The sequence below is a fragment of the Protopterus annectens genome, chromosome 4.part0, assembly GCF_019279795.1.
Source record: "Protopterus annectens isolate FY-2018-M chromosome 4.part0, PAN1.0, whole genome shotgun sequence".
Classification (NCBI taxonomy): Eukaryota; Metazoa; Chordata; order Ceratodontiformes; family Protopteridae; genus Protopterus; species Protopterus annectens.
Genome location: NC_056733.1, coordinates 469,571,080 through 469,595,877, shown reverse-complemented (window position 1 = coordinate 469,595,877; position 24,798 = coordinate 469,571,080). Strand labels below are relative to the sequence as shown.

General features: G+C 44.4%; 1 protein-coding gene across 1 annotated transcript in view; it reads left to right on the top strand.

The window, feature by feature from the left end:
* The first annotated feature begins 14,727 nt into the window (after positions 1-14,727).
* The window catches only part of CHEK2 (checkpoint kinase 2), a 1,207,489-nt gene continuing 1,197,418 nt past the window's right edge, over positions 14,728-24,798 (top strand). Inside the window, exon 1 of the mRNA XM_044068390.1 lies at positions 14,728-15,016. The gene's annotated coding sequence lies outside the window, so the exon portion shown is untranslated. The remainder of the gene's footprint in view (positions 15,017-24,798) is intronic.

Genomic DNA, 24,798 nt, shown 5'->3' with positions numbered 1-24,798 from the left:
TTATTTTGTCCTCTTAGGTTGAAGAGCAAAAAAAAAAAGGTCTTTACTCTTATAGGACTAAAACTAAAGACCCTTTTTTCTTTTTTGCTCTTCAGCCTAAGAGGATGAAATAATAAGTGCTGGTAGCAGCACATATTTTTTTCATCCTCTTTCTACTCTTAGTTGAAGAGCAAAAAAAAAAAGTCCATGTTTGGGGGTTTTTGATTGGCTCGTATACCGGTATACGAGCCAATCAAAAACACGCACAGCGGACCCTCTTCTGTTCAATGCGGAACATCAAGCAGTTCTGCATTGAACAGAGCTCCACTCTTTGATTGGCTTGTATACCGCTATACAAGCCAAAAACACGCACAGCGGACCCTCTTCTGTTCAATGCGGTACATCAAGCAGTTCCGCGTTGAACAGAACTCTGCTTTTTGATTGGCTGGTATATGAGCCAATCAAAAATGTGCACAGTGGACCCTCTTCTGTTCAATGTGGAACATTAAGCAGTTCCGCATTAAACAGAGCTCCGTTTTTTGATTGTTTCGTATACCGGTATACAAGCAAATAAAAAAAAAAAAAAAAAAAAAACACAAAGCGGAGAAAAAAACTCCAAAATAGGGATGTCTGCTTTTTGAAAATTCTGCGATTTGTCTGGGTTTTAAAACCCGGGCAAATCGCAGAATTTTCAAAAACAGCCCGGACAGGAGCCCGAAAAAGAGGACATGTCCGGGGAAACCCGGATGTATGGTAACCTTACACAATTGGTAAGGAAGGGCCTATCAAAGGCAGGAGAGAGGGACAGGACCAATAATGGTAGAAATTAAATTACCAAGGTAAAGGGTAGGGAATACAATTAGGTTATAGGCGACAGTGAGAAAAGGTTAAATTGAATAAAAAATTTTGAAGAGAAACTATCTTATAAATGACAATTTTCTACTTAGCTTTGAGAGGGATGGCTAGCACGTCTGATTAGGAATGCAGCAAACGAGATCTGGAGCAACTAGAAGAGGGGCATTATGGGTAGGTCTTAGCTGAGATTTTTTGGCTGGTGCAAGCTTGGAAACGGCCGTATTGGTTCAGGGGACGGAACCGATGTCCTAATAGTAATTAATGAACAAAGATTTACAACATAAAATTACATATTCAAGTTCAGATAAACTATCATAGTCTAAAACTGAAAGGAGGAGGGGAACTACTTGGCTGGAGCTCCTTCTGTGTGGAGTCTGGCTGCATGTCCTCCCCGCGGTTGAGTGACCTTTAAAGACATGCGGGTAGGTGCGTGTGTGAATGGGTGTACCTTCTTTGAAGGTTGGGCGTCTGGCTGGCACCGTAAAAATCCACTGCCAATCATTAGCGGACCGGAGTTTCGCTGTACCGACCCCTAACCAGGGAAATGCCGAAAGACATTATTTTTATACCATGTCCCAACAATAAAAAGTACAGTTATGTACTCTTACCATAAATGTAGATGTTCGAGTGTGTTCACTGTTGCAGTCATGACTGTAGGGTTCTTCCTGCCAGCAGCAGCCCTCGATCGGCCAGAATCCCAAAGTCTGGATTGGGCGCCAGCTGAGGTCGCTTTTATCCTGACGTCAATGCGCCAGGAAGTATAAAGACCTCAGCCGACGCCATTACCCCAATTTTTCTTGCCCCAGATGTCAGGTGCCCAAAACCTCAGCAGCCAAAATACCTCATAACAGACAATACTCAAAGAAAAAACAAAAGAAGGGGTAGGAGGGAGGGTAACTCAGACTGCAACAGTGAACACACTCGAACATCTACATTTATGGTAAGAGTACACAACTGTACTATGTCCTTCGTGGTTCACTGTTGCAGTCATGACTGTAGAGTTGAGTCCCAAAGCTAAGAAAGGGTGGCTGGAGGAGAAACAGAAGGAGCAGCCACAAAACTTTGCAAAACTGCAGCAGCAAAACCGGCCCTAGATTTAGAATAGAGAGGAGGTTGTAATGCTTAGAAAAAGTATGCACATAACTCCAAGTAGCAGCCTCTAAAATATCCTTGGTAGGAACCCCACAAAGAAAGGCTGCTGAAGTAGCAGTAGCCTGGGTAGAATGAGTCCTAATATTAACAGGAACTGGATTGCCATGAAAAGAGTAACAGAACTTGATGCAGTGGGCAATCCACTTAGAAATAGTTTGCTTAGTGATTGCTTTCCCTAGAACAGTAGGAGCATAAGCGACAAACAATTGCTCAGATTTCCTGAATATCTTGGTCCTGTCCAGGTAAAAACGAAGCTGCCTGTGCACGTCCAAAGACTGCAAAAGACTTTCTTCCTCACTTTGAGGAACAGGATAAAAAGTAGGCAAATGAACAGTCTGATTCAAGGCCACTGCCGAAACAACCTTAGGTATAAAGGTGGGATTAGTCCTTAGGGAAACCCTGTCCTGATGAAAAATAATGAAGGGTTCCACAGCCATGAGGGCTTGCAATTCCTAAATCCTTCTAGCAGAGGTTATAGCTAAAAGAAAAGCAGTTTTCCAAGACAAAAATTTTAAATCCGTGGAAGCTGCAGGTTCAAAAGGAGACAAGGTTAATTTTTCCAAAACATAGTTAAGATCCCAAGTGGGAACAGGTGCTCTTATAGGGGGCCGAACATTCTTAGCCCCTCTAAGAAATTGTTTAAGTGATGGATGAGAAAAAAATTGGAGGATCCGTATTGTAATGTGCAGAAATAGCAGAAGCATGAAGCTTGATAGATGGAAAAGATAGGCCCGTATTTAACAACTCTGCCAGATACTTTAAAATCAGAGGAATGTTCAGAACAGCAGAATCACCACCTTGGACCCGATTCCAGGAGCAAAATCTTTTCCATTTACCTGCATAAGATTTCCTAGTGCTGGGCCGTCTAGCTTCAAGGATTACATCCATTACCTGTTTGGAAAGAGTAGAGGTGTGTACAGACCCTGGATCCGCCAGGCAGCTAGATTTAGAGTTCTGACATGACAGGATCCGGCCGTTCTGTTGAGACAGTAGATGAGGGATTTGAGGCAGAATCCAGGGAGGCTCCTGAACTAGGTTCATCAGAGTGGAATACCAGAATTGTCGAGGCCTATTGGGAGCCAGTAAAATCATTTGCGGTCTGTCCTGTTTTATCTTCAGAAGTACCCGTGGTAGGAGAGGAAAAGGAGGAAAAGCATATACTGAGAGGTGTTTCCAAATGAATGAGAGGGCATCCACTTGCCATGCTAGTTTGTGGTAGATCCTGGTGCAGAATGTTGGAAGCTGATGATTCTGAGGGGATGCAAAAAGATCTATGTCCGGACATCCCCATGCCTGTAATATCATCCTGAATATCCGAACATCTATTTGTGTGGATCCGAAAGTGTCCTGCTCAATGTGTCTGCCAGTGTTGTCTTTTCCTGGCAGGAATTGTGCCTGTAAGTGGACTCTGCATGTCAGTGCAGTGTACCACAGAGCCATGGCTAATCTGCACAGGGGGTAAGAGTGAGAGCCCCCCTGCTTGTTTATGTACCACATCACTGTAGTGTTGTCTGTCTTTATCAACAATTGCCCTGGTAGAAGAAAGTCCCTGAAGGCTATCAGAGCATTCTGTACAGCGAGCATCTCCTTCAAATTTTTGTGCAGGTGAATTTGCTCCTTTGTCCAAACACCCTGAAGACATCTCCCGTGCATGTGGGCTCCCCAGGCATAATCTGAAGCATCTGCATAGACTTGGCTTTGTCCTCCATTTTCTTTAATACCTCTTCAGCTTTGGCCCCAAACAAAACATCATGCTGCAAAGGAGCATCCAAAAGTTTGGCTTTAACCTGATCCGGCAAGCTTTGTTCCTTTAACCAAGCATGTGTTCTAATAACTTGGTTGGTTGGTGGAGGACAAAAAGGCCTCCCCTTGTTCTGGAGACAGGCTTCAGCCCACCAAAAAAACTCTTGCTGTAGACAAGGCAAAATCATGATCACCGTTTCCAAGCTGTGGTAATGCTGAGACCACACACTCTTGAGGTACCACTGTAGTTTCCTCATATGCAGTCTTGCATATGGTATTAGGAGAATGCAGGAAGCCATGTAACCTAAAGCCTGCAGAACCTTTCTTGCAGTCAGCTGTTTCATTGAAGCCAAGTGTTGGAAAGAAGAAGCCAGATGTGCTTTTTTGTCTGGTGTCGAGTAAGCCATCTGGGTTGTAGTACTCCGAAGAGCACCCAGGAAAGTAATCTGTTGTGTGGGCACCAGATTTGACTTCTTTAGATTAACTGTGAATCTGAGGTACTGTAGAAGATGCTGCACAAAAGCTAGATGCTGAAGTAGAGTGTCTTTGTCGTCCGCTTGAATAAGACAGTCGTCCAGATACGGGTATATTTGAATCCCCTTCTGTCTGCAAAACGCCATTACTGGTGCCAGGCACTTTGTAAAGACCATGGGTGCAGTAGATAAGCCAAAGGGGAGCACAGAGAACTGGTAATGCTTCGAGCCCGCTTTGAATCTCAGATACCTTCTGCACTCTCACCTTAAAGGAAGCTTCCTTTAAGTCCAGAGTCACCATCCAAGCATTCTTGCCCAACATAGGCAGCAGCTGCTGCAGAGTGAGCATCTTGAATTTTGGTACATCTAGGAAGGTGTTTAGTACAGAAAGGCCCAGGATTGGTCTCCACAAATTTTCCTTCCAGGGAACCAGGAAAATCTTGAATAAAAACCTTGCCCTATTTCTAAATTTGGTACCAATTCTATGGCCCTCATAGCTAAGAGGGACTGAACCTGCAGTTGTGCCACTGCCCATTGATTTGATTGATCTGGCCAACCATTCGGTCTTGGCAAGGTGTGGAAAGGAAATCTGTAACCTCTTGAGACTATGTCCAGAACCCATTTGTCCCAGGTTATGCGGCCCCAATTTTGATAAAAAAGAGAAATCTTTCCTCCCAAAGGTGCTTCCATGAGAGAAGCCCCTGGAACCAGAAAGGGAGAGTCATAAAGACTGTTTCCGGTAGGGTTGAGACTTATCTTCACCACCTTTGGGAGAGGGGGCAGGCCACTGCCTATTCCTAAAAAGGGTTTGTGTCTGTCCCCTACCACTAGAACACCTGAATCTGCTTCTCTGAGGCCTGTCCGAGCTAGGAAAGGACCAAGGTTTAGCTGGCCAGTGCCTGCTAAATCTAGGAGGTTGCACCTGTACAAAATCCTTAACCATCTGCATAGACTTGGCTTTGTCCTCCATTTTCTTTAATACCTCTTCAGCTTTGGCCCCAAACAAAACATCATGCTGCAAAGGGGCATCCAAAAGTTTGGCTTTAACCTGATCCGGCAAGCTTTGTTCCTTTAACCAAGCATGTGTTCTAATAACTGCGCCAGTTGTCACAGCCCTACAAGAAGCTTCCAAAGAATCAAAACCACAATGCAGGGTATGTTTACCCACTTGTTCAATAGCATGCAATAAATCCTGTAACTCCTTGTCATCTGCACCAATAGAAACAGCTGACATCTTTTGTTTAAATATAGACAAAAGGTATTGCTGATACTTTAGCATATGAAATTGACAGTTCAAAGCTCTAATAGACAATGTAGCAGAAGTATAAACTTTTTTACCCCATCTTTCCAAAGCCCTGGACTCTCGGTCAGAGGGAATAGGATGTTTAGCAGAGGCCGCCTTAACACCCTTGGGGCCCTGAGAAATTTGTTTCCGGATCAGGTGAAAGATTCTTAAAAAGAAACTTGTGGGAATCTGGAACCCTATAATATCTATCTGGTTTGACCGGAGTAGGGGGAAAAGAATCAGGAGAGAGGGAAGCTTCTGAGAAAACATCATCTACAATGTCCAATACAGGAGGAATAGCAAGAGGCTTATGCTGAGGGAGAAGAAAATCCCTAAGCCTTTTCTTGGTTTCAGAGAATTCCTGCCCTTCCCAGTGAAAATGCTCCCTCATATCATGCAAAGTTTCACCAAAAGAATAATCCTCAGGAGGAGAGGATGAAGGAAAGGAATCTTTAGAATCAGAATCCTCATAAGGAGGAAAGGAACAATCGTGCTCAAGGGAAGAAGCAGAAGAAACAGAAATTTGGCCTGAAGAATCATAATCGGACTGTAATCTAGGCTTTTTGTCACGAAGGGGATGAGAACCCCTGATCATAGATAACAAATCTTCAGCCATCCTAAGCATCTGCCTTTGAGGCCTAAGGACCCTGATCAAAAGGCGTCTGTGCTTGCCATGTCTTTTTAACTGGAGCCGTAGTCATTATCTTAGAATGCAAAACTGAATCCATATTGACATGAAGCTGTGAAGGCCTGAAAACTCCCTCAGAAGCCGGTACTTGCCTACCGGCTCCGGACCCAACTGGGGGAGTAGTATCCGAAGGTCAATTCCCTGGCAATACTGAAGGCCCCATCAGCTCCACACCGGAGATGGTACAGGCAGTTGGTTCAAAAGAGGCGGACGACAGGGGCTTCAAAGGCACCTCACTGACGACCGACGAACCAGCAACTGGCAATAACCGAGTAATATCCTCTGCTTTGGACCTCGGAGGCCTGTCTTTATCTTTGCGCCTCTTACACACACCAGAAGCCAGAAAAGAATCCGAAGACATATTATAATTAAACCTTTTACCAAAATAGTAGAAGGCAAAGTTGTACCTACGCCTAATAGTACGCTGATTAAATCTAGCTCAAAACCCACAATTAGCAACGTCGTGGTCAGGTCCCAGGCAGGGAATACAATAAGAGTGAAAATCCCTATGAGGTATTTGTTTCCCACAAGAAATACAATTATTAACTTTTTCTGACATCTGACTGGCGCAAGAAAAAGACCTCCCCAATGGGGTACTTATCCTAAAAAAAAAAAAACGAAAAATCCTGGAAGTAAATCCAAAAACAGACAGGAGTAGGCCGACCGGCATCAGCGAACTGCTCAGGGCACCACGCGGCAAGAGACTGTGGTAATGGCATCGGCTGAGGTCTTTATACTTCCTGGCGCATTGATGTCAAGATAAAAGCAACCTCAGCTGACGCCCAATCCAGACTTTGGGATTCTGGCCGATCGAGGGCTGCTGCTGGCAGAAGAACCTTACAGTCATGACTGCAACAGTGAGCCACGAAGGACATCAAACATGCACCAATTACACTCTTGCGAGGTGGGAACGAAATGCACCTATCCCCCTCTTTGGGTAGATGTGTCCTGTGGGAGAAAAACATCTAAAAACGCCAAACGGTTTAGGGCAAAAAAAACTTTTAGTTATGTACTCACCATAACTTCAGATGTTTGGGATCCATCTCGCCTACATTCTGACTGATGGGTTCGGAGCTGATCCCTCGGCACGCTTATGCTATAGAGCGAGGCCTCTTATTGGCTGAGCTTTCTTTATCCCAGGATGCACCACCACTAATCCCCCAGATCTTGTTTGTCCGCATTCATGCACACATGCACAGCTTGTTTATATAACATTGTTAGATGTTTCAAGATGAAACAGGATTCGGACCTTCTGATATCCTCTGATCTCCAAGGAAGGGGGAAGGAGGGTGGGTTATTAGGAATGTAGGCGAGATGGATCCCAAACATCTGAAGTTATGGTGAGTACATAACTAAAAGATGTTATGTGATCCGATCTCGCCTACATTCTGACTGATGGGACAGCGTCCCTAGCACCTAAATCCTGGGTGGCTCATTGGAAAACACTCCTGAGCACTGTGGAACCAAATGAAGCTCGTCCTCTAGATGCCACATCTAATTTCTAGTAAGAAATGAAAGTATGCGGGGAAGACCATGTAGCCGCAGCACAAATGTCACCAATAGCAAGCTTAGAATGAAATGCTACCGAAGTAGCCATAGCCCTTGTAGAATGAGCCTTGACAGCGGTGGAAAGCTCCTCGTTAGAAAAAATATAAGCTTGAGTAATACAGTCCCTGATCCATTTGGCAATAGTGACCTTTGTGACTGCGTTGCCCAATTTGTTTTCTGCAAAGGACACAAACAACTGATCTGTATTCCTTTACTGGTCCTATCCAAATAAAAACGTAACTGCCTATGGACATCTAGTGTGTGGAAAATAAATTCCGCTTCATTGGAGTATTTTGGGAAAAACACTGGGAGCTCTAATGACTGTTGTAAGCATAAAGTAGAGCAGACTTTAGGAACAAAAGAAGGATTCTGTCTGAGGGAAACTCTGTCTGGATGAAAAACCAAGTACGGAGGTTTTACTGACAAAGCTTGAAGTTCTGAAACCCTTCTGGCAGAAGTAATTGCCACTAGAAAGCAGTCTTCCATGATAGAAACTTTAAATCACAGGTAGCTGCCGGTTCAAAGGGGGAAGAAGTCAAGGCACGTAATACTATATCGAGATCCCATGGAGGTGCAGGATGAGAAACTGGAGGTCTTAATAGAGCAGCACCTTTCAAGAAGGTCTTACACAACCTGTTGCTCATTAAAGGTGGGTCTATGGATTCATGAAAGTTAGAAATTGCTGCCAATTGTACTTTGATGGTAGAAACAGAAGAGCCTTGGTTGAAAAGAGAGGTTAGGAACTTGAGTACTTCTGCTACGGGAGTTGAAATGGGGTCCAGGCCCCGGAGTTGAGCCCATATAGCAAATCTTTTCCATTTGCTAGAATAAAGTTTCTTCGTAGTCGACTTGTGGGTGGAAGACAATATGCGCACTACCTCTGGGTCTAGTGCATGTCTCCTGACTATGGTTGGAAGAGGAGGAGCCAGGCCGTCAATCTTAATGTGTGTAGGGACTGGTGTAGTAGTCCCGACTGATGAGTCAGTAGGTCTGGGATCTGGTCCAGGAACCATGGACCTTCCAGAGCATGTTTCCGAAGATAGGGAAACCAGACTTGACGAGGCCAGTAAGGAGCAATTAAGATCATCTTGCTCCCAAGAGAAGCCTTCTGAATTACCTTGGGTAGGAGAGGAACTGGAGGAAGGCATAAAGCAGGCCGGTGGGCCAAGGATGGACTAACGTCCATAGGGCTCTTCCCCGAGCCGGGATAGGGAGAAAAATCCTTGCACTTGATTCAGAGGAGTCGCTAAGAGGTCGCAACAAGGAACTCCCCATTCGCTGAAAATCTGTCTTGTAATAGTTATGTTCAGAGACCACTCGTGAGGAGAGAGAATGGTCCTGCTCAACCTGTCGGCTACGACATTGGATTTGCCCGGTATGTGAGTTGCCACTAGGAAGCGATTGGTTGAGATTGCCCATTCCCAGACCCTCATCGCTTCTCTGCAAAGAGGATAGGATCTGGTCCCTCCCTGCTTGTTCAGGTACCAGACAACTGACATGTTGTCCGTGTGAACAGCAATTACGCCCTGAGGGAGGTAACAGTGAAGGGCCTGAAGGGACAGGAGTACTGCCCTCATCTCTAGGATGTTGATGTGGAGAGAGGTCTCTTCCGGATGCCATTTGCCCTGGACTGACCTGCCCAGGGAATGCCCCCCCCACCCCGTCTGGGAGGCGTCCGTGGTCAACGTGGCTGCCGGAGGAGGAAGAGCAAAGGGTCGTCCCTGATCCAAATTGGAAGACACTAGCCACCAGCGAAGGTCTCGTCTGCAAGATTCTGTGATCCATATTAGATGATTGAGAGGGAGTTCCTGAAAGGACCATTGAGTTGAGAGAAGCCACTGGAGGATTCTCATGTGTAACCTTGCCAAGGGAACTAGCAGAACTGTGGCAGACATCGATCCCAATAGTTGCAAGACCATTCTGGCTGGGGCTTTGGACTTGGGGAGTAGGGCTCGAACCTGATTTTGTATGATCTGAATTCTGTCTGCAGGTAGATAGACCCACATCTGGTTTGAATCTCTCTCTGCCCCTATGAATTTTATCCTTTGAGATGGCCGTAACACAGACTTTGGCCAATTGAAGGTGATTCCTAGGGAATTGCCCAGTGATGTTGAGGCCTGCAGGCCCTGTAGAAGTAGATGCTTTGAGGTGGCAGTTAGAAGCCAGTCATCTATGTACGGAAACACCTGGAATCCTAGACTCCTCAAGTGAGCAGTCACTACTGCCAAGCATTTGGTGAACACCCTGGGGGCTGTGGTGAGACCAAAGGGCAGCGCACGAAACTGAAAATGACTGCTTCCTAGGCTGAAGCGCAAGTGTCTCCTGGACGTTTGATGTATTTTGATATGGTAATACGCGTCCTTGAGGTCTATGGAGCACATCCAAACACCTTTCTCCAACAACGGAGAATGGTTTGTAAAGTGACCATTCGAACTTGGACTTCTTGACTGAACGGTTTAGGTTGCTTAGGTCCAAAATGGGCCTCAAGTCCCCGGTCTTTTTGGCACTAAAAGAATCTTGAGTAAGTCCCTAATCCGATCTGGTCTGCGGGGACCGGTTGGATGGCTCCTTTTGCAGCAGTTTTGAAATTTCTATGGCTGCGGTATCCCGCTGACTGGGTGGTGGGTCCGGGATTCTTTTGGACTGAGGGGGGACAACAGAATGGGATGGAGTAACCTCCGGCGATAATAAGCACCCATCGGTCCTGAGTGATCCTTTCCCAGGCCTTTAGGTGCTTCAAAACGACCCCGACTGGCTCCGAGCAGCACAGCCGGGCAATCCCTCAGGGACTATGAAAGTTGAGGAGCCACGAAAGGACTCGCGGTCTCCAGTGTTGCGGGGCCTCTGCCGCCTCTGGGACGGCGCCTTCCTGATGAATTTCCCTCCTCTGCCTCTGGAGGGGAACCTTCCTGCTGAGAGGGGTAAGACTTCTGCGATCTCGAACCACATCTTCCCTCCTCTTTAGCCTTGGAATAAGGCCGAAAGGGAGTGGAAAATCGTGCCCCTACGGCAGTCAGAGTCTTACCCTCCTGTTCACAGTGTGTCTTTCACCTTGGGCCCAAAAAGGGAGGACCCATCAAATGGGGCGTCGGCGAATGAAGACTTGAAGGCCTCCTTAAAATGACACAGGCGAAGCCAGGCTTGTCTCCGTAGTGCAATGCCTGTACCGCCGCTCTACTGCCCCCGGCCGCATACGAGATGAGCCTCATGGACGAGTTCGAGATGGATGACATCGTAGCCAGCTGAGATCCAACCGTCTGGGCCAGCTCCTCAGGCAGGTTACCTAAGAGGGTATCAGATAGCTACTTAATCAGATCCCTCTGGAATCTCGTAAAGTGCGTTAGGTAGTTCAGAGACCTCAAAGTAAAGGCCGCTGAATTAAGGGTGCGCTTGCCGTACCGATCCATGCTCCTAGACTCCTTATTAGGAGGATGGACGGACGTAGAAGCCTCTGCTACATCCTGCTGTGTAGCAGATGCCATCACCATAGCATCCACAGCCACACCTTTCGTGAGGAACTCTCTATCTGGGGGTGCTGAAAGAAATTTATTTGGATGAGCGGGCACCGGTTCCACAGAGTCCGGGTGTTCCCACGCCCTTCGACAGATCAAATCCAAGAGCTCGTCGAAGGGCGGAGACACCCAGGAGGCGGAGGGCTGAGCCCCAAAGGCCTTCAGGCACACTGACTCATCAGCAGAGGGAGGTTTGGACTGCCAGCCGCCTCGTTGTTTTAGGGCTTCAAGGGGGACCCCTCTGCATCATCGAGATCGGTGTCAGATGTCAAAGACTCGTCAGGGGAGTCAACGTGCTTCCTCTTGCACGTTTTCTTCCTGGGAGGTTCATCCGAAGAGGCTTCAGAAGGACCTCCAGGAGGGGGAGAAACCCCAGCGGGGGTAACCTGAGGCCCAGGGGCTCCGCTGTCTGCTGACAGGGGAACTGCCAACGACCCAGTCTCCAAGAGTAGGGAAGGAGCCGGGGAAACTGTGGAGGTGGCCAAAGAAGATTTGGCTAGAGCACTCCTCCCATAGCCCTGAAGGCGGGACCACCAGAATCCTGGGAAGGTCCCCCTCCGGCCACGACAGTGGACGGTACTCCCGCCGACGCACCAAGAGGAAGACTTGGGACCAAGGCATCAATCCCAAGCCTCCCCAGGGCCGAAGGAAGAAGTCCGTGCACTGAACTCCAACCCAGGAGCCGGAGTCGGAGCAAGGGTCGGGTCTGACCCTAACACCTCCACTGGTTCCACCAACACCTGCTCCAACGGTGCCGAAGCTATTGGAGGAGGGAGACCTGTAAGGGAGGGACCATCGGCTCAAGCCAAATGGGCTGGAGCCGAAACCATCTTTGGAACACCGGAAACTGGAAGAGTCGAGGAGTACCCTGTCGATGTCCGAATCAGACATCCTGGAAGATCTCGAGGATACCGATTGGGCCCGAACCGATTTCTCCATCGGCTCCGGGCCTGGGGACCGGCTCAAATGATTCCACTATTATCGGCCCGAGGAAGCCTTCACCGAAATTTCTCTCGGCGCCGATAAAGACTTCGCCCGAGGGGAAGTGTCTGAGCCGATGACCCTTATCGGCTCCAATATCAGTGGAGCCGATGAGGATGACCCGCCTCTCGATGCTCCAGACCTCGGCTCCGAAACCAGAGGGGTCGAGGTAGGAGGCATCGAGGCAGACCGTTCCGACCTCGGCTCCGAAGTCCGTGGAGCCGATGGAGAAGTTTGCTTGCCTTTTTTAGCTGTCGGTTCCGACTGACTGGTCGGAGCCGACGCTTTCCTCTTCTTAGAAGGAGAAGGAGAGGAAGATAAAGCCTCCTCGAAAGAAGGCTTAATTAATCCTTTAAGAATTAATTTGTTTTTCCTCTCCTGGAGGACTCGGGAGGAAAAAACATGGCACACACTGCAGGATTCTTGGAGATGTTTGGTGCCAAGACAATAGACACACGAGGAGTGGTCGTCCGTTATGGACATTTTAAACCCACACCTCGTGCACTTCTTAAAACCGGATGGTCTATGTTCTTTAGACATATTGTAAAAACAGTAAACTTGAAAGTTGTTAGAAAAAAACAGGTACAACAAGTATGCTGTATCTCAGAAATTATAAACTGAAAACTTTTTTAACAGCAAAGAAAAGGTAAAGAAAACAAGGAGGGTCAAGACCCTCTGAGTCAAAACGGGTACTTGACCCACACACAACCACTAAAGTAGTTAGAATAGGGTAAGGCCCCTCTGACTGAAAGGAACCTTCTCTGACAGGAAAATTAAAGCAAAATTGAATAAAACGCCAAGAGACACACTCATACACAAAAATTAGCCGTTAAAACAGCTTTTGGGTTGAAAAAGAGAAATTTTCTGACAGGAAAAGATACTATAAATATAGTACTTAGCCCAGCCAATGTTGAGACCACGTCCAAGCTCTGTAAGCGGCAAACGAGATCTGGGGGATTAGTGGTGGTGCATCCTGGGATAAAGAAAGCTCAGCCAATAAGAGGCCTCGCTCTATAGCATAAGTGTGCCGAGTCGGAGCCGAGGGATCGGCTCCGAACCCATCAGTCAGAATGTAGGCGAGATCGGATCACATAACATCTTAAATTTTCTTTAACAATTACAAGATATTCTTTTTTTGCATTTGAAAAGCCTAAATGTTATACGAGATAGCATAAACAAATCAACAAATACTACAAGAATAAGCTTTTATTTCGGCAAAAAGGTGAAGCTATGTCCTGCGAAATCTCACGTTTTTACTGAATGTCTCACTGCGCGTCTAAATTCTGACTAGTCCCACGTAAAGTTTTTATGTTTTCCGGATTCAGTACGACCACAGAAGTGTCCACACGAAGGGGTTTATTCAATAGCAATGCATGTACAGCGTAGCTCTCAACCTTCCATCTCCAAAATGAGGAACACTAGCCCTCATAATGTGGAACATAAGGGCAAAATGTGGAACACGTACCAATGACTTACTAACAACTTCAACTAGGAAGGCCATAGGATGATTAAAATATGCTGCTTTACTTATAAAGAAGATCTTTTAATGAAATAATGTGATTCATTTCTATTTACCATGGATTTCACTTAAAAAAAATCCTAACACTGAATGTGTGACAGAGTCTTTCACTGTGGAACTTTGAGGAACATGAACCTTTCAAGATCCTAAATGAGGTACGTTCCTTGTAATGAGGTACACTTGAGAGGAATGATGTACAGTAGTGCTAGTGAGTCAACGCCCACATGGTGCATTAAACGTTTGTCAGGCACGCGTAAGATGAAATCACGTCGCTCGATTCCTATTATATGTTAAACTGCGAACAACGTTTAGATTACGCTGGAAGAGTGTGGAAGCCGTGTGCTCCATTTAATCTGTCTTATTCCCCACCACTACACCGAGGAATACATTTCAAAATCACCCAGAGAACAATATAAGGTCTGATACCGAAAGAGAAACAAAACACATGGCATATCCGTTAATAACACTACATTATGAGAGTTTGAGAAATGTTTCTCGTCGTCTTGACTCAAAATTGAAAGGGTCTGTCAAAAAAAAAGATATGTTTTTTATAGCCGTGGTGGGTAATAGTGGACTATCAACAGAAATTCTTAAATACGCTGTCAGCTTCCTAGTTATAGAAAGTGCTCCATTATTTTACAGACATAGTGGAGACGTAAATATAGTAATCATCAAACAGTATACAGTATCTGGTGCAGACCCTGAAGCCTTAATGCGGCGTTTGTAGATATACACCTACTTCCTAATTCTTGTTGCTACTAAATACGAATACCGCATGTTTCTTCCGAGTGTCAACACTGTCTTATTATGTACAGAACAACATCACGGGACAACTTGAAAAGGAGACCTACTCCAACTCACCTAAGAAATTTCTCACTTTTAGACCCTTTGTATGATGTGGGACTATCTGAATGTTACAGCTCCATAACCGTTCTGTCTACAATTCTCTGAAAACAGAACCGAAAAAATCAGTACATATATCTAAAAATGTAAAAAGTAATTCCTACGGGAAACTTATACTAACTATTCGAATACATGAAACCTTACTAGAGAGTGAAACGCTTTACGGGTGGGAATTATTTCTGGAAGGTGGGACTTCTGCCTTGATAAACTTGTTCATTGGTGCTATATGTACGTCACTGATTTGGCGGCTGAGGTTGCGGAAAAGAGAATACCCAGTGGGTCTGAAAGTAAAAAAACGTGGATAAGTGATAGGAGAGTGGTTTGAATCTTGCATTGGTTTATGCTTTTTACGTATGTTACGGACCCTGTTGGTGAGGTGTAAGTATGTGCAGTCCATATATGTTATGTGAAGTTGTTATAGTGTGGTAAGTATGCAAACTGGTTTGCATTCCTTTTAAGGTGTACTTCACTTTTTGAGTCTAAAAAAACGTCCGTGTTCTTTGCTGTTTCACGTTGAAAAGGTCTGTCCTATATTATTGCAACTAATCCTGAATCGTATTATGTTATGCCAAATGCATTTTGTAAGTATAAAGTGGATGTAACCATCACGTGAGCTTCCTAGTTGATACTGTTAGTATGGGTTCCATATTTTGCCTGCTTCATATTATGAGATGCAGACAGTGCTCCACAGTTTGTGGATTCATACCTCTCAAGTGTGCCTCATTACGAGGAACGTACCTCATTTGGGGTCTTAAAAAGTTAATGTTTCTCAGAGTTTCACATGAATTTCAAGGCTCTGTCACACATTCATTGTTGGGCATTTTTTTATTCTAATCCATGTTGATTAGAAAATAATCATATTCATTAAAATATCTCATTTATAAGTAAAACCAGCATATTTTAATCATCCTATGACCTTCCTAGTTGAAGTTGTTAGTATGCGTTCCACATTTTGCCTATTTGTTAGATGGAAGGTTTGCTGATTTGTGTTGTATTGCGTAATACGCGTTGTGTCCCTTGAGTGGCTGCAGTTTGCTTGCTGTAAGAAAAATAAGACGTTGTTTTAGTTGTGGGGAGTTGGGGGTTGGTTGGAGTGATTGGGTTATTGAACATCTAGAGTGGGGTTTTAATAGTTAAAAATGGTGCGTCTCTGCAAGACACTTGGAAGTCCATTGAATAAGCAATCTACTGCTTTTATTTTTAACGTAATGCATTTTATAGTTGACCATCCTTACACTAATGGACCATGAGATGAGGGTACTAAGGGTTTTTTTCTGCCAGATAGTTGCATTATTTTAATTTCCCGCAGTTTAGATATTGTTTGTGTCTGGAAACATCATCCTATAACATTTGATAAGGCATCTTTATTGTGATGCTGTTGATGGAGTATATTTTTACTAATGATTTACAAATACCATGATAAAGTGAAGAGTAAAAGAGAGTAAAATCCCATGAGTGTAGGAGCTCCCTGGTCAGCCTCCGTAAGAAGCTGAGATCCCTTATAAGATCCTCCAAAGCTAGCTACAAAAACAAAATTGTCACTGATTTCTAAGGGCAACCACAAAGTATTCTATAGCTATGTCAAGAATTGTCACTGATTCTAAGGGCCACCACAAAGTATTCTATAGCTATGTCAAGAATCTCGGTGACAACACCCAGATCTGCTCTGAGTTGCAGCACAATGGCACAAAAAATTACAGAACCAACTGATATTACCAACATCCTGACAGGTTCAGTGCTAACTTTACCCCCCCCCCCCCCCCCCACACACACACACACCTCCCATCCTGGGAACTATCACCCTATTAGCCTGACAAGCCTAGTCTACAAGGCCATGGAACGTATCATCTTGGAACTTGTAAACAAAGACATCGGTAACCTCCAAACTTTGGACCCCACCCAGTTCGGGTTTGTGAAAGGCAGGTCATGCCTACTGAACCTGATTGACTTCTTTGAGGCAGTTACCAAAGCTGTAGACGAGGGTAAGGTGGTTCACACAGCCTGTCTTGACCTCGCCAAGGCTTTCAACACTATCCCCCATTCTGGAATTATAGTTAAACTCACTAAACTAGGTATAAATCCCTGTGTCTCAAGATGGCTTGCCAACTGGCTCACTGACGGAACCCACACTATAAAAGTTGCAGACTCCAAATCTGACTTCAAACCAGAGACAAGTGGAGTACCACAGGGTTCAGTCCTGGGACCTCTCCTGTTTTGATGTCTACTTCTCTGAAGTACAGGCTAACACAAAAGGCCTCTGGCTACTGAAGTTCACAGATGACTGCAAACTAGGAGCCATAGTCGAGTCCCCAAATGATGTGGCATCCTACAGAAGGGCCTCACTGAGACAGATGCCTGGTGTCAGAGGCATGGCCTCAAGCTCAATGCCAAAAAGTGCATTGTCATCCCCTTTGGTAAAAGCTCTGTACCCATGAACTACCACATAAACGGCAGTCTACTTAACGATGAATGTGTGATAAGATACCTTGGGACCCAGGTGGACAGTAGTCTCTCCTTTGATAATCACATCGCTACAGTAGTCAGGAAATCCTATGTGGCACACCTCATCAGAAAAGGGTTCTCATCCAGGAAAAAAATAGGTCATTGTTCCCCTCTACTCTGCACTCATTAGACCCATTATACACACTCTAGGGACCTAAACCTTGTCACCACAATAAACAGGACATGCTAGCGGGATAGATTCTTGTCCCAGAGACTTCCTGTACTCTGGAACACGCTATCCATCTATGTCAAGCAGAAGTTCCTTATTAGCACTCTTCAAGAAAAATCTTGAGTGGATGGGAAATAGGAAATACACCCCGGGGAACACTTCTGTGTGTCTGCTCAACAGGGGCACAGGAAATTAACTTTCTTAGGGTGGCGTAAGTCAGGGAACCTTGTTGGCTAGGCTTACTTAGGCCCTTGGGTCGATGGCCTAGTACCTACCTATGAACCTGTGGGGTCTCTATTAGAACATCGCAGTTTCAAAACTTCGAATGTTCTAATATCGAACCCTGTTCAGCGAAAACAGAAAACGTCGAACATACAGAACAGTGAATTTTTTCCTAGGGGAAAAAATTGCTGTTCCAAAACACATACAAACAACACAAGCACACCAAACAAACAGCAATCCACCATCATACACCTAAAATCTTACACCTAACCCTACACTAAACTATACACACAAAACTAACTATCCACTTACCTTAACCTTAACCCAAACCCTACTCCTAAGATCCGTCACTATCGCACACTCACCCGCGCCCTAACCCTAACTCGCCTACTCCGCCCTAATCCTCACGTCCACACAATCGCACACATACCTAACCCGCACCCTAACTAACCTAACCCGCGTTCAATTGCACACTTACCTGAACCCGACCAGTCGGCGCTGAAAATACCGAAGCAACAGAAACGGACAACCAAATTCTTTCCCTCGGAAAAAATTCGGTTTTCTGTTGCTTCGATATTTTCAGCTTTCGCTGAACAGGGTTCAATATTAGAACATTCGAAGTTTTGAAACTTTGATGTTCTAATATAGACCCGGACCTGTGATCCTCTTTCATACTAGGTGTAAATTTCTGAGTGGTGGTAATACACTTTAGAAAGATCTTATAGTCAGAAGGGCAAAAACTCAAAAGTGCTTCTTAGGAGATGAAAGTATTGCATATGGAGCTGCTGTTTTCATGAACCTTGTCCTGCCCCCCCCCCCCCCAATTTTGATAGTTTGTTTACTTTGTAAACCTGTTTCTCTGCAAGATGCCACAGATTTGGGAACTAGGAAAACCCTGCCAGAGGTGTGCCTGCATAGGGTTGCAGTAGAGTTAAGAAGGGCCCTCAGAAATGACACACTGTGATGAAGGAGAAGGCTAGAAGACCTAGCATGGGAGATATAAGTGGGAGATGCTTCTGGAAAAAATATTTAAAAATGTGCTTTGCATATATATATCAAATTTGAACTGAAGTGATTAAACAGCTTATTTAAAGCAAAGTCTCATTTGGGAACTGGATGGCACTTAGATGAGTGAGGTGGAGCAGTTAGACATCAAATTATATATGTCGGTCGCGCACATTTATTTATTTATTTCAGTTTGATGACCAGGGAAGTCCACTGGACCTAAAGTGAGCCTGTTTTCAGTGAAGGCCGAGGGAGGGAAAGCTCCAGTAACAATGACAAACATACTAGCATATACATATACAAAGCAAATAAGTCGTACAGCTTTCTGCAGCATTCTATAGTAAAAAAATTCTACATTCTGCAATAATAATGAAATCTAGCAACTGTACAATTTAACAAGAAAAACTGTGTTGCACAGTTAATGTGATGTGGGAATGTGACAGAAATGGCCTTGTAAAAACAAAAAGGCTCTGCATAGTCTATTGGGTATTATTAGTTCATTACATTGTGCCTAATGCTTTTTGTTCTCTATTTAGCAATTTTTTTTCATTTACACAAAAGGAATACATTTTCATGGTTTTCTGCCCTTCGTTGATAACCTGCACAAATTAGAATGCTTTGCAAAATCGAGAGTAGTGGCGACTTTTTATGAACTGTATTTGCAGTTTAGAAAAATACTATCCATTTCTTGTATTTGTCAGAAATGTCTGCAAGCTGTATTCAGTGGTGTTATGAAAGTATTTTACAGATAATTTAATTTGTTCCATATTTTGGTGTTAAGTTTTGTGTAACTAGTGGTTTTTAAGAAGTTTATGCTGGACTAAGTGCAGCTGATATAGTTTAAAGCTTCACGTTGGCAGCTGAGCTTGCAATATGCTTTGAGGTTATGTGTATTGAGCTGCGAAAGGGCCTCAGCAGTGCAGAACAAAACTTAGTTCTACAGTCCATGTGGGATGTCGTGAGTCTGAACAGATCATTTTAACTACTAACCCAAAACATGAAATGGGCTTTGCTTAGTTACTAGAGACCGTTGCAAATGCATGTTCTACTACAATTTAAGTTTGACAGTATTTAAAGCACGTATGTGACGTTTGAATTTGGGTTAAAAACCTGACATGTTTTATTTTCAGGTCACCTGAGGAAGCAATAACCAAGAGTTAATGTTCTCGGTAACCTAGTTAGTTTTTTTCCCCTGATCTTTCCTCTCTGTGAACGTCCATATATTCACAACCCTTTTTTTCCTCTGGGTACTTAAATGATCAAAATATCTGACTACTTCAGGTGTGTTCTTTTTGAGATAGCTAAATGTCTTGCTCCATTTGCTTCCTTGTTAATTTCATATAGTATACATTATTGCATTTTCTGAAGTTAGTCTACAGGTGCATGTGAACGTACCTGTTAAATAAATGTATCTGTTGGTAGCATAGTACTTTGAGTACTGGAGCAATAGAGTGCATTAATCTAACCTCCCTCAACAGCCAAAAAACATTGAAGCAAAGCAGAGTCCTGATAGCAGGTTTGGTTGTGTTTCAGAACTTGTAGTCAAGGCCTTGACAACATCTCTTTTGTGTAGGTCTAGTTTTCTGTTAGTGAGCTTTTTCTGCATTCTGTCAGACATATGCAGCTGTCCATTTTAGTTGAGGAAACTCAAATGCCTTGTTTCTTAGCTTTTACAGCATTATATTCACTGGCTTTCTAACCAGCTTTTATGCTGGATGTGCACTGCATAGTGACTATGATTTTGTTTCAGACCTGATCTCTGTTTATGGAACCTAAAACTGCACTACTATTTGTCAACCTTTCATAGGATCATAGGAAGTTACTAGGCTATTGGCCCTGAGGCCCTTATAAGCCTAGCCAAGAGTTTAGCCCATGCATGGACAAATCAGCACCCGATGCCCCTGTCCAGCAGGGACATGGGTGGAATCCCAGGGATGTAGTTTCTATTTCCCATCCAGTTATCCAGATTGTGCTTAAAAGGGGGTAAAGAGGTACTCTGCTTGACGTGGAGAAGGAGTCTATTCCATAGATGGGGGAGTCTCTGGGACACACATCGGCATCCCGCCAACAAGTCCTATTGATGTCCCAGACCAGGTTGACGCCACGTGTGCGGGTTACTTGAGTGGAGCTTGACTTGCGGATATGTAGCAGTCCCATCAAGGCAGGGTCTGAGATCGCCTTGTATGCCAGACAGAGGTCACGTCTGAGGAGTCTGTAATGAAACAAGAGGGATAGGGCTTTTATCCTATCTGAGTATAGTAGATTTATGAGGTTCTGGATTCTCCTGGTGAGGAACCTGTGTGGTCTCTCCAGCTGCTGCATGCGCTTTGCGAGGTACATGCCAAATTGGGCATTGTACTCTATAATGGGCCTTATAAGGGAAGAGTACAGGGTTGTTATGATCTCCTTGTCCCTGGATGAGATACCCTTACTAAGCTTTTCGTACAATGGAAGCAACATGGTGGACAAAAGTCAGGCTGCTATCAGTCTGGGTGCCCAAATCCCTCACAACTGCATGCTTAGAACGTTATTAATGTGATAATTTGTGGGGGCATTTCTCTCTCCAAAGGGGATGATGATGCATTTTTTTTGTATTTGGCTTGAGACCACGTTTCTGGCACCAGTCATTTTGTTTGGGTGAGACCCTCTTGGAGGATGTCCACATCACTAGGGGAATTGATGACTACTCCCAAATTCCAGTCATCTGCAAACATGGTTAGCCATAGCCCACTGGTTTTGGTCTGTACCTCAGAAAAGTATATCCCAAATAACAGAGGCCCCGAAATCGAACCCTGGGGTATGCCACTCGATACGGGTCTACTGCTTGAGGTGGCTTCCTCTGTTTTGACTAGGTGGGTTCTATCAGTGAGCCAGTTGGCTACCCATCTGGTAACGTACAGATTGATGCCTAGTTGAGAGAGTTTATCTATTATGCCCAAGTGGGGAATAGTGTCGAAGGCTTTGACCAGGTCAAGGTAGGAGGTGGGCACTGTCTTCCTTTCATCCATGGCTTTGGTGACTGTCTCAAAAAAGTTGAACAAATTTAACAGACATGACCTCCCCTTAACGAAGCCAAACTGTGGTGGGATCGAATGTTTAGAGGTTGCCAGTGTCCTTGTTAATGAGGTCCGTGATGATCCATTCCATGGCCTTGCAGATCGGGCTAGTTAGGCTGGTGGGTCTATAATTTCCCGATCAGTGGGCGTTCCGCCTTTGTGTAAAGGATGATAGTGGCTGTCCTCCACTCAGCTGGGACAAAACCGGTACTCGGACTTTGGTTGAATAGGGCGTCTAATGGTGCTGCAAGTTCCTGCCTGAGTTCATGTAGGATGCAGCCTGGGATATTATCAGGTCCCATGGAGGCTGTATTTTTCACCTTTGAGAGAGCAGTGATGACCTGATTTAATGATGAGGGGGGGACAGAGAGGTGAAATTTATTGCTGAATCTGTCAGCAAGTTTGCTATATCTACGGCATTTCTATATGTGGTGTCCTTGACCACCAGTTCTGAACAGGCCTGGGTGCTACCTTTGCGATTACGGAGATATGTGAAGAAGGCCTTATCAGGTGCAGCAAATTTGGAGGATTTCACTAGTGCTCTAATTTGTTTGTTTAGGCTAAGGAGAGATTGCTTCCAGTAGGTCCACCTGCTCCTTCTTGGTCCCGGACAGCAAATTTTTTTTTTTTTTGTTCTAGAGTTTATTTATAGATATCCATCAGACAGGTTTACTCTTCCTTGCGGAGGATGATTTAGTCCTGTCAGGTATTCCTGATTCCATGCATCTATACAACTGTTCGTATAGTAATGTGGTATAGTTTTTGATATGGGTGCCGGTTCCTAGAGAGGGGGAGGGGGCTCTGAAGCTGTTTCAGCGTTGGAGAAGTTTTTTGATTGACCCTAGCTAGAGGGGGGTCAGGGGAGATGGTGACTTTGAACGTGACTGTTTTTATGGTCGGATCTTACAAGGGAGGATGATACTGTAGGGATGCTGCAGTGGTTTCTCATGTTGGTTAATACCAAGTCCAAGATATTACCCTCACAAGAGGTGATATCGACTAGCTGTTCCAAAGCATTTGCACTGATAAAATTGAGGGATCTCTGGGCATTTGTGTTCTGGCAAGAGTAGCTCTTCCAGTCTATGTTTGGGTAGTTAGTCACCCAGGATCAGGGTAAAGGGTCGAATCATGATAGATTCGAAGAGGTCTGGATAGGCAGTTTGGGCATCTTGGGTCAGATATGGGTGCTGGTAGCTAGCTATGATTTGTGTAGGGGTCTTGTCAATAGTTAGCTGCACCTGGAGTGTCTCCTGTTTGTCATACAGTTTGACCAGCCTGGAGGTGTGTATGTTTTTAATATATATTGAAACTCCACCTCCTTTGGCTTTACTACCCACAGTTTGGGGTCTGAATGTATGATAGGATGAATAACCAGATAAGGCTGTGTTCCTCTCTGCAGCTTTGAACCAGGTTTCTGTGATTGCATAGATGTCAGCATTTTCCAGGGTTAGGAATGCTTGCAGTGAGTGCAGTTTCATGTTTAGACTCCTAGCGTTTAGCAGCATAACCTTTAATTTGTGTTTTGTTGAAATTTTTATGTTGGTAGTTTTAACTCGTCACTTTTCCTAAAAAAGCCTCTATAGGGGAGGAAAGAGCCTTAGCTAGAATCCTGAACCCCAGGTGAGACAGATGCAGGCCATCTCTGGAAAAACTTCTGCGTGGTCTGTCTATCTTCCCATGCTGTCAGGTACTGGATCCCCCTGGAATGACACCAGAAACTAAGCCAGTTGTTTAAAGTCATTCATTTTCTGTTTGTATTCAGGCATCATTCTGGGTGATGGTAGAATGCTGCTTAAGGCTAGGGACATACCTGCCTGGGACACACATTCACCGAGTTTAGTCATGTCTCTCTTCATATAGTTCAGGGAGGTAAGTTTCAAGTCATTCACACCAACATGGACTATTTCAGAGTCATAACAGTACCTGTTGTTGAGAGACTTGAGTGCGTGTGTGGTATGGTGGATTCTGGTCCCTGACAGACAACTTAATTGTGACTTTCTCCTTATCCAGCCTGGTGAGAGGCACATCTGTGTGTGTCTCACAATGGAGTCACGTATAACTAATATGCTGGGTTTATGGTTAAGCCTTAGTGGTTGTGAGACACAGATGTGTGGACTATGCGTGATATATGGTGTGGAGGGCTGTGGAGATTGTGTTTTTGCCTTGGAGGTCTCCTTTGTTTGGGTATGTTTTTGTTGAGGACCTCCAAATATGTGGGTGTGTGTTGTGTGGGTGGTGTTTGAGGTGTAGTGATATATGCCAGATTGCAATTCTTAATGCTGTACTAGCATACGTGGATAGTTTTTGTAGTAGTGTGTAGCCATTGACCGGCAATGAGATATAGCAGAAAATATCTCTTAGGATCTAAACAGAGCAAACAGTAACAACAAATAGTACTTTAGAATTTTAAGCTTTGTTTTTTATTATTGTGTTTTTTATATTTCCCTAGGTTTAGTCTTTTTAGGTTTTTGTGTTTTATACTTTGTAGCACAATATGTATATGGTACGGCTATATATATATTATAAAGAGTATCATGAATCATGAATAATTTTGTGTTTTTTTTTTTGGGCTTTTAGGTCTTTTGTAACCTGATGAAGCGCACCTGTGTGGCGTGAAAGCGCTGTTCAATCAAAATAAAAAAGTAATTATTCGTTGTTTGTTGGTGGTTCCTCCTGTTTTTCTTGTCTTCAGGTGTAGTGATTGTGTTGACAACCTTCTACTAGCTTGTGAGGGAGTGAGCTTGGACTCTCTGTTCCTAATGTAATTGCATCTCTCACAAATTGGGTTCCTAGGTGGTAGTAGTAGGTGTTTGTGTACATAAGGCAGCAGTTGCTACACTATCTCAGGATGCCCATATCAACCAGACTGGCAGGAGAAACTGTACGAAATTGTCCATCCAATATTTTTCAGAATATGAAAGAGCAGGCCAGGGAGAACTAAGGGGTTAGCCTAAAGCCCAAGTGCTTAAAACAAAACTTAGAGGCTTAGAATAACACAATTTAAACAGGTTATAAACAAGCAGTAACAAATGCAACAGAAAAGATGCAGTTGAACACTTTAGAGAACAAGTAGCAGAAAAAGCCTTTGATTTAATTTTTATGATGACCTGAGTGAGTCTTGCATTTGGTATAAGCTGATAAAGGCTAAAGTGTAGCAAATATGCATGAGAAATGGAAATCTGGCATGTTGTGGTTGGATCTAAGCC